At 46.1% G+C, this 8,231-nt stretch overlaps 1 pseudogene; it reads right to left on the bottom strand.

Annotated features, from left to right (window-relative positions):
* Nucleotides 1–4,044: 4,044 nt before the first annotated feature.
* On the bottom strand, nucleotides 4,045–7,853 carry LOC128571133 (60S ribosomal protein L13-like; annotated as a pseudogene).
* Between the last annotated feature and the right edge of the window lie 378 nt (nucleotides 7,854–8,231).

The raw sequence follows: 8,231 nt of genomic DNA, 5'->3' as shown, positions 1-8,231 counted from the left end.
GTCTTTTTTTTTTCCTGTTGCTTATAGCAGAATATCTGTAACTTATAAGGAAAAATAATTTCTTTCTTTCTTTCTTTTTTTTTTTGTAGAGACAGAGTCTCACTGTACCGCCCTCGGGTAGAGTGCCGTGGTGTCACACGGCTCACAGTAACCTCTAACTCTTGGGCTTACGCGATTCTCTTGTCTCAGCCTCCCAAGCAGTCTTTCTTTTTTTTTAGATAGGGTCTCACTATGTCACCCTTGGTAGAGTGCTGTAGGGTCACAGCTCACAGCAATCTCTAACTCGTGGGCTTAAGCAATTTTCTTGCCTTAGCCTCCCAAGTAGCTGGGACTACAGGTGCCCACCACAGTGCCCGGCTATTTTTTCGTTGTAGTTGTCATTGTTGTTTGTCAGGCCCAGCCAGGTTGGAACCTGCCAGCTCCGGTGTATGTGGCTGGAGCCCTAGCCACCGAGCCAGGAATTTATTTCTTATGATTATGGATTCTGGGAAGTCCAGGGTTGAAGGGGTGCGTTGCTGGTGGGGACTCTCTGTGTTGTCCCATAGCCATACAGGGCATCACATGGCAAGGGGCTGAGTATGCTAACATACTACCTCAAATTTCTCTTCCTCTTCTTAAAAAGCTACCATTTCAGGGCTGAGCCTGTGGCTCAGTAGGTAAGGCGCCAGCCCCATATACGGAGGGTGGCGGGTTCAAACCCGGCCCCGGCTGAACTGCAACCAAAAAATAGCCGGGCGTTGTGGCGGGTGCCTGTAGTCCCAGCTACTCGGGAGGCTGAGGCAAGAGAATCGCTTAAGCCCAGGAGTTGGAGGTTGCTGTGAGCTGTGTGATGCCATGGCACTCTACCGAGGGCCATAAAGTGAGACTCTGTCTCCACAAAAAAAAAAAAAAAAAAAGCTACCAGTTCCCCTCCCTGAATAACCAGTTAATCCATTAACCCCTGAGGGTGGAGCCATAATAATCTAATCACTTTTTTTTTTTTTTTTTTTTTTTTTTTTTTGCAGTTTTGACCAGGGCTGGGCTTGAAGCCACTACCCCTGGTATATGGGATCAGCACCCTACTCCTTGAGCCACAGGAGAATCTTACCCTCACTCTGGAAAGAGTGCCGTGGAATCATCATAGCTCACAGCAACCTCAGTCTCCTGGACTCAAGGAATCCTCTTGCCTCAGCCTCCTTAGTAACTAGGACTACAAGTGCCTGCCAGAACACCTGATTAGTTTTTCTATTTTTTTTTTTTTTTTTTGTAGAGACAGAGTCTCACTTTATGGCCCTCGGTAGAGTGCCGTGGCATCACACAGCTCACAGCAACCTCCAACTCCTGGGCTTAAGCGATTCTCTTGCCTCAGCCTCCCGAGTAGCTGGGACTACAGGCGCCCGCCACAACGCCCGGCTATTTTTTGGTTGCAGTTTGGCCGGGGCCGGGTTTGAACCCGCCACCCTCGGTATATGGGGCCGGCGCCCTGCCGACTGAGCCACAGGCGCTGCCCTAGTTTTTCTATTTTTAATAGAGACGGGGGTCTTACTCTTGCTCAGGCTGGTCTCAAATTCCTGAGCTCAGGCGATCCACCCTCCTCAGCCTCCCAGAGTGCTAGGGTTACTGGTGTGAGCCACCATGCCCAGCCGAACTAATCACCTCTTAAAGGTCCCACCTTTCAAGCTCGTATACCTATACCAGCCCATGAGTTCAAAATCAACCTGTGTAATAGCAAAACCCTGTCTCTACAAAAATAGAAAAATTAGCTGGGTATGGTGGCATGTGCCTGTAGTCCCAGCTATTCAGGTGCCTAAAGCAGGAGGATGGCTTGAGCCCAGGAATTTGAGGTTGCAGCGAGCTATGAGGATGTCACTACACTCTAGCCTGGGCGACAACATGAGACCCCATCTCAAAACCAACAGGCTGAGTGTGGTGGCTCACACCTATAATCCTAGCACTCTGGGAGGCCGAGGCATGTGGATTGCTTCAGCTCAGGAGTTTGAGACCAGCCTAAACAAGAGCAAGACCCCCTCTACTAAAAATAGAAAAGTTAGCAAGGTGTTGTGGTGGGCGCCTATCATCCCATTTACTCGGGAGGCTGAGACAAGAAGATAACTTGAGCCCAAGAGTTTGAGGTTGCTGGGAGCCTGGAGCAACAGAGTGAGACTCCATATAAAATAAAATAAAATAAAATAAAAAGTCCTCCCCAGTCTCCCAGGTCCCTGACCCTTTGAGCCCTATGAAATTGTTGGAGGAAGGGGATCACTCTTGGCTTGGGTAATAAACACTTTTGTTCTCTGATCTCACTGCTAAGGAGCTGTGTAATCTTTTTTTTTTTTTTTTTTTGTAGAGACAGAGTCTCACTTTATCACCCTTGGTAGAGTGCCATGGCATCACACAGCTCACAGCAACCTCCAACTCCTGGGCTTAAGCGATTCTCTTGCCTCAGCCTCCCGAGTAGCTGGGACTACAGGCGCCCACCACAACGCCCAGCTATTTTTTGGTTTGCAGTTCAGCCGGGCCGGGTTTGAACCCGCCATCCTCGGTATATGGGGCCGGCACCCTACCGACTGAGCCACAGGCGCTGCCCAGAGCTGTGTAATCTTTTAAGTGTTTGTTTCTGTCTAAAATGTGAGTCTGGGCTCTCATGTCTGCTAACCTTACAGAATAGTTCCAGGGCGGTATGTTAGGATGCAACCTAGATTTGGCAGGCTGCAGGGACATGAGCCATGGAAATTGAGAGGATCAAGATCAGAATGGGCCGAAGGCGTGGCTCTTAGCATTTACTAACATTTACTGTGTGCCAGGCACACTTCCTGGTACTTTACATGTTCTCGCTCTTTTTTAGCCTCGCAATGACCCTGAGAGGTAAATTCTAGCCCTGTTTTACCCTTGAACTGAAGTATTGAGAAGATACGGAAATTGCCCTAGGTCATATGGCTTCTAAAAGGCAGAGTGGTTTGACCAGCTTCTACTATTAGCCCATTAAGTGCATTTAATCCAGAGATCAGGATTGGAAGAAGAGGAATTGGTCTTCAGACAGTGGACAGAATTCAAGTTGGCTTCGAGAGTCAGGAAGAATAGAGGGTGGCATGACTTCTAGGTAGGCAGGGGAATGGTTTGGCCATGGGAAGGGAGGTGGGAATGGTTTCCCCCGTGGACATCACAGGGAAAACTTGACTGGAGAAGTGTGTGCTTCTTGGAAAATAGGTTTATATAAGGTAGAGATAGGAAAGAAGGAAGGAAGGAAGGAAGGAAGGAAGGAAGGAAGGAAGGGAGGGAGGGAGGGAGGGAGGGAGGGAGGGAGGGAGGAAGGAAGGAAGGAAGGAAGGGCAAGGTCAGGTTTGAAGAACCCTGAATGCCAAGAGAAAGAGTTTGGACTTGATTCAGGCACTACTCAGGGATCCTCAAACTACAGCACACAGGTCACATGCGGCGGTGTGATTGTATTTGTTCCCATTTTGTTTTTTTACTTTAAAATAAGATATGTACAGTATGCATAGGAATTTGTTCATAGTTTTTTTTTTTAAACTATAGTTCAGCCCTCCAATGGTCTGAGGGACAGTGAACTGGCCCCCTGTTTAAAAAGTTTGAGGACCCCTGCACTAGGGAGACGTTGCAGGTTCTTGACCTAGGCTGTGATGTGATTAAAGTTATTCACCTGGGTGGCGCCTGTGGCTCAAGGAGTAGGGCGCTGGTCCCACATGCCGGAGGTGGTGGGTTCAAACCCAGCCCCAGCCAAAAACCACAAAAAAAAATAAAATAAAATAAAATAAAAATAAAGTTATTCACCTGAGGGTTACATACAGGAGGAGTTGGCTGTAAGGAGGCAAATTGGAAACTTTTGCATGTCAGTGAGTAGATAGCACAGGCAAGGAGACACAGGAGATGCCCTCACAGTGTCTACAGAAGCATGTGGACCAGGCATTCAGCAAAAGTGCAGGAGTGGTGGATACAGAGGGGTACTGGAGTTGGGCAGGGCTTCTTAGAGGCAGAAACATTTGATCTGATTCCTGAGGGACAAGTAGAAGTTGCCACAGGGATAAGAGAGGGGGTCTGGAAAAAGGGCTACGTCTGAGAATTGGCCTGCAGATAAAATGGGTGAAATTTGCTCAGCACAGTCAAGTGACATCATGGAAAGCCTGCTGGGCTGGCAGGTTACCCAGTGACCTCAGAGAATTGTTTCTTTCCCATATATCTGGGCCCAACGCCAGATGACAGGAGGTGAGGAAGGAAGGGCTGGTGAGGAAGCAGAAGCAGGAGGTGTGGGCCAAGGGCCGGAGCTCAGCAGGAGTGGGCCAGGCAGAGAATGCTCAGTGGTTCTCTGAGACGGACCAGAGAATGCTTTGAGGGCTGGGGGACACATTCATAGGCATAAAATCTTATCTTTCCTTTACAACATTTCTTAGCCTAAGTAGAAAAGTAGAAAAATTAGCTGGCTGTGGTGGTGTGCACCTCTAGTGCCAGCTACTCAAGAGGTTGAGGCAGGAGGATCTCTTGAGCCCTTGATTTCGAGGTTACATTGAGCTGTGATGCTGCTGCACAGTAGTCAAGGTGATAGAGCAAGACCCTGCCTGGAGAACAAAATTTGAAAAAAAAAAAAAAAGCCATAACTTAATACCTTCAGATTTCAAAAATAATACACACAGGTTCAGCACCCATAGCACAGTGGTTACAATGCCAGCCACATACACTGACACTGGCAGGTTTGAACCTGACCCAGGGCCAGCTAAAACAACAATGGCAACTGCAACAAAAAATAGCTGGGCGTTGTGGCAGGTGCCTGTCCCAGCTACTTGGGAGTCTGAGACAAGAGAATCGCTTAAGCCCAAGAGTCTGAGGTTGCTGTGAGCTGTGATGCCAAGGTACTCTACCAATGACAACATGGTGAGACTCTGTCTCAAAAAAATAAAAAAATTTAAAAAAACACACATATTATAAAACAATTAAAAGTATAGAACTATTTAACCTAGAGAATAAAAACCTGTGGCTCAGTCGGTAAGGCGCCGGCCCCATATACCCCATATACCCCATATTCAAACCCAGCCCCGGCTGAACTGCAAACCAAAAAATAGCTGGGCGTTGTGGTGGGCGCCTGTAGTCCCAGCTACTTGGGAGGCTGAGGCAGGAGAATCGCTTAAGCCCAGGAGTTGGAGCTCACTGTGAGCTGTGTGATGCCACGGCACTCTACCGAGGGCCATAAAGTAAGACTCTGTCTCTACAAAAAAAACCTCCAGTAATTACCAGTAATATAGAATATAGGCCAGGTATGGTGGCTCATGTTTGTAATCCTGGCACTCTAGGAGGCCAAGGTGGGTGGATTGCTCAAGCTCATGAGTTCAAGACCAGCCTGAGCAAAAAGCAAGACCCTGTCTCTACTAAAAATAGAAAAACTGAAGCAAGAGGATGATTTGAGCCTGAGTTGGAGGTTGCTGTGAGCTATAATGCCACAACACTGAATCCAGGGTGACAGCTTGCGTCTCTGTCTCAAAATAATAATAATAATAATAAATTTAGAATATATTCCTCCTCATTTATTTATTTATTTTATTTTATATTTTTGGAGACCCAGCTTTACTCCTGATTTATTTAAAGTCCCCAACAGGGCTTTATTTTTTCTTTTCAACATCCTGTCTGCAGCTTCCTTGGCTCTTTATGCCAGTATGCCAAAGAGTCGGGCATTGGCTCAGGCCATGCGAAGACTGGCAAATGCCTTGGACTTCTCCTCCTCAGTGATGACTCTGGCTTTCTTCTTCTAATAGACATTCCTATGGGCATGACAGGTCCTATGAGCTGGGTGGCCAATTTGAGTTCTTTAGAACTGTCCCCTTTCTTGGGGGCCAAGGGTTTTCTGGGGAAGAGGATGAGTTTGGACAGTACTCTTTCAGCTGCTGCATGTTGGCCTGCAGGGACTCAGTGGACTTGTTCCTCCTCCTCAGATCCATGGAAATCCTGATGGTCCAAACCACCTTCTTGTGGATACCAGCCACTCATAACTCCTCTAGGCTGAAGCCCCTACCAGCATGAACTTCGGGGTGGTACCTCACTGTGGGGCACCTGACAATGGGCCCATGGGCCCGATAGAGCCGGATGTGGGGCGTGGGGTGTTGCAGCACACCTTCGCTTCTCCGGCCTTAAGCCTACAGATCTTCTGGGACAGCTGGTTGAACCACGTAGCCACGCGCCACTGCCAGTCCTTGTGGAAGTAGGGCTTTAGCATCATACCAGTGCAGCTGGGTGCCATGGCTGCCTTCTGTGCTCTCCTCAAGAGAACAGCCCCCTCCACATTTATTTAGATGTGAATACTAATTTAACATAGCTTCAAATACATAAAAGAAAAACTAATGAAACTGAAAGGAGAAATAGATAAATCCACCATGATAGTAGGAAACTATAATTATTCTCTCAATAATAGAACAAGTAAACAGAAAATCATTAATGATACATTAACACCTGAGTAGCAGTAGCAACCAACTTGACCTTATTTACATTTGCAGGACACTCCACCCAATGACAGCAAAATACACATTCTTTTCAACTTCACATGGATAATTCACCACAATAAACCACATTTGGGTCATAAAACAAACTTTACCAAATATAAAAGATGGCCAGTTGCAGTGTCTTACACCTATAATCCTAGCACTCTGGGAGGCTGAGGTGGGAAGACTGCCTCAGTTTAGGAGTTTGAGACCAGCCTGCCCCCGTTTCTACTAAAATTAGAAAATATAATCTAGGCATAGTGGCTTGCACCCATAGTAACAGCTACTTGAGAGACTGAGGCAAGAGGATCACCTGAGCCCAAGAGTTTGAGGTTGCTGTAAGCTATGATGATGCCACAGCACTCTACCCAGGGTGACAGAGTAAGACTGTCTCAAACAAAACAAAACAAATATAAAATAACTGAAATCATAGAATTAAATTAGAAATGGTCCTAACAGACCATTAATAGAATTAAATTAGAAATCAATTTCTAATCAAATCAATTGATTAGAAATCAATAAATTAGAAAATCCCCAATTGTAGAAAACAAACTGTGCACTTCTAAATAATCCATAGACCAAAGCTGAAGACATAAGTAAAATTAGAAAAAAAAAATTTTTTTTAAGAGACAGGGTCTCACTTTGACACCCTCAATAGAGTGCTATAACGTCACAGCTCACAGCAACCTCCAACTCCTGGGCTTAGGCGATTCTCTTGCCTCAGCCTCCTGAGTAGCTGGGACCACAAGCGCCCGCCACAACTCCCAGCTATTTTTTGCTGCAGTTTGGCCAGGGCTGTGTTTGAACCCACTACCCTCAGTATATGAGGCCAGCACCCTACTCAGTGAGCCACAGGCGCCATCCAAAATTAGAAAATATTTTGAACTCCTGGCACTCTGGGAGGCTAAGGCATGTGGATTGCCTGAGCTCAGGAGTTCGAGACCAGCTTGAGCAAGAGTAAGACCCTGTCTCTAAAAAATAGCCAGGTGTTGTGGTGGGCGCCTATTGTCCCTACTTGGGAGGCTGAGGCAAGAGGATCGCTTGTGCCTAAGAGTTTAAAGTTGCTGTGAACTATGATGCCACAGCAAGGCTGACAAAGTGAGACTATTAGAATTCTTTAATTCTTTAAAAAATTAAAAAAGGAAAAAAATATTTTGAATTGAATGAAGATGAACACATCATCGAAATTTGTGAGACACAAGCAATGCTTAACAGAAAACAGCTTTAAATATTTAGATTAGACTGGGACTACAGGTGCCCACCACAACGCCTGGCTATTTTTTTCAGAGATGAGGTATCACTCTGGCTCAGGCTGGTCTCAAACCTGTGAGCTCAGGCAATCCACATACTTCTGCCTCCCAAGTGCTGGGATTACAGGCATGAGCCATCAGCCTAATAGTGTTTGGAATATTGATGACATTTGGAGGGGACTATTGACTTTGAGGGAGCTTGCTAAGTACAGAAAATGTACAATATTTTGATCTGAGCAGTAGTTACATGTCATATACATATGTAACTTGTTTACTATGTACATATATATAAAAATTCATCAAGCGGGTGGCGCCTGTGGCTCAAGGAGTAGGGCACCGGTCCCATATGCCGGAGGTGGTGGGTTCAAACCCAGCCCCGGCCAAAAAAAAAAAAAAAAAAAAAAAATTCATCAAGCTATATACTTAAAATGTGTGTACTTCACTGTCTTTAAGTTATATTGCAATAAAAAATGAAAAAAAAATTGAGAGAGTAGCCCCTCCCTGAAAAAAGAGTCTTTATACC

The sequence above is a fragment of the Nycticebus coucang genome, chromosome 18 (genome assembly GCF_027406575.1).
Source record: "Nycticebus coucang isolate mNycCou1 chromosome 18, mNycCou1.pri, whole genome shotgun sequence".
NCBI lineage: Eukaryota > Metazoa > Chordata > Mammalia > Primates > Lorisidae > Nycticebus > Nycticebus coucang.
Note: the sequence above shows the minus strand (reverse complement) of the source record. Positions and strands in the feature narration are given on the sequence as shown.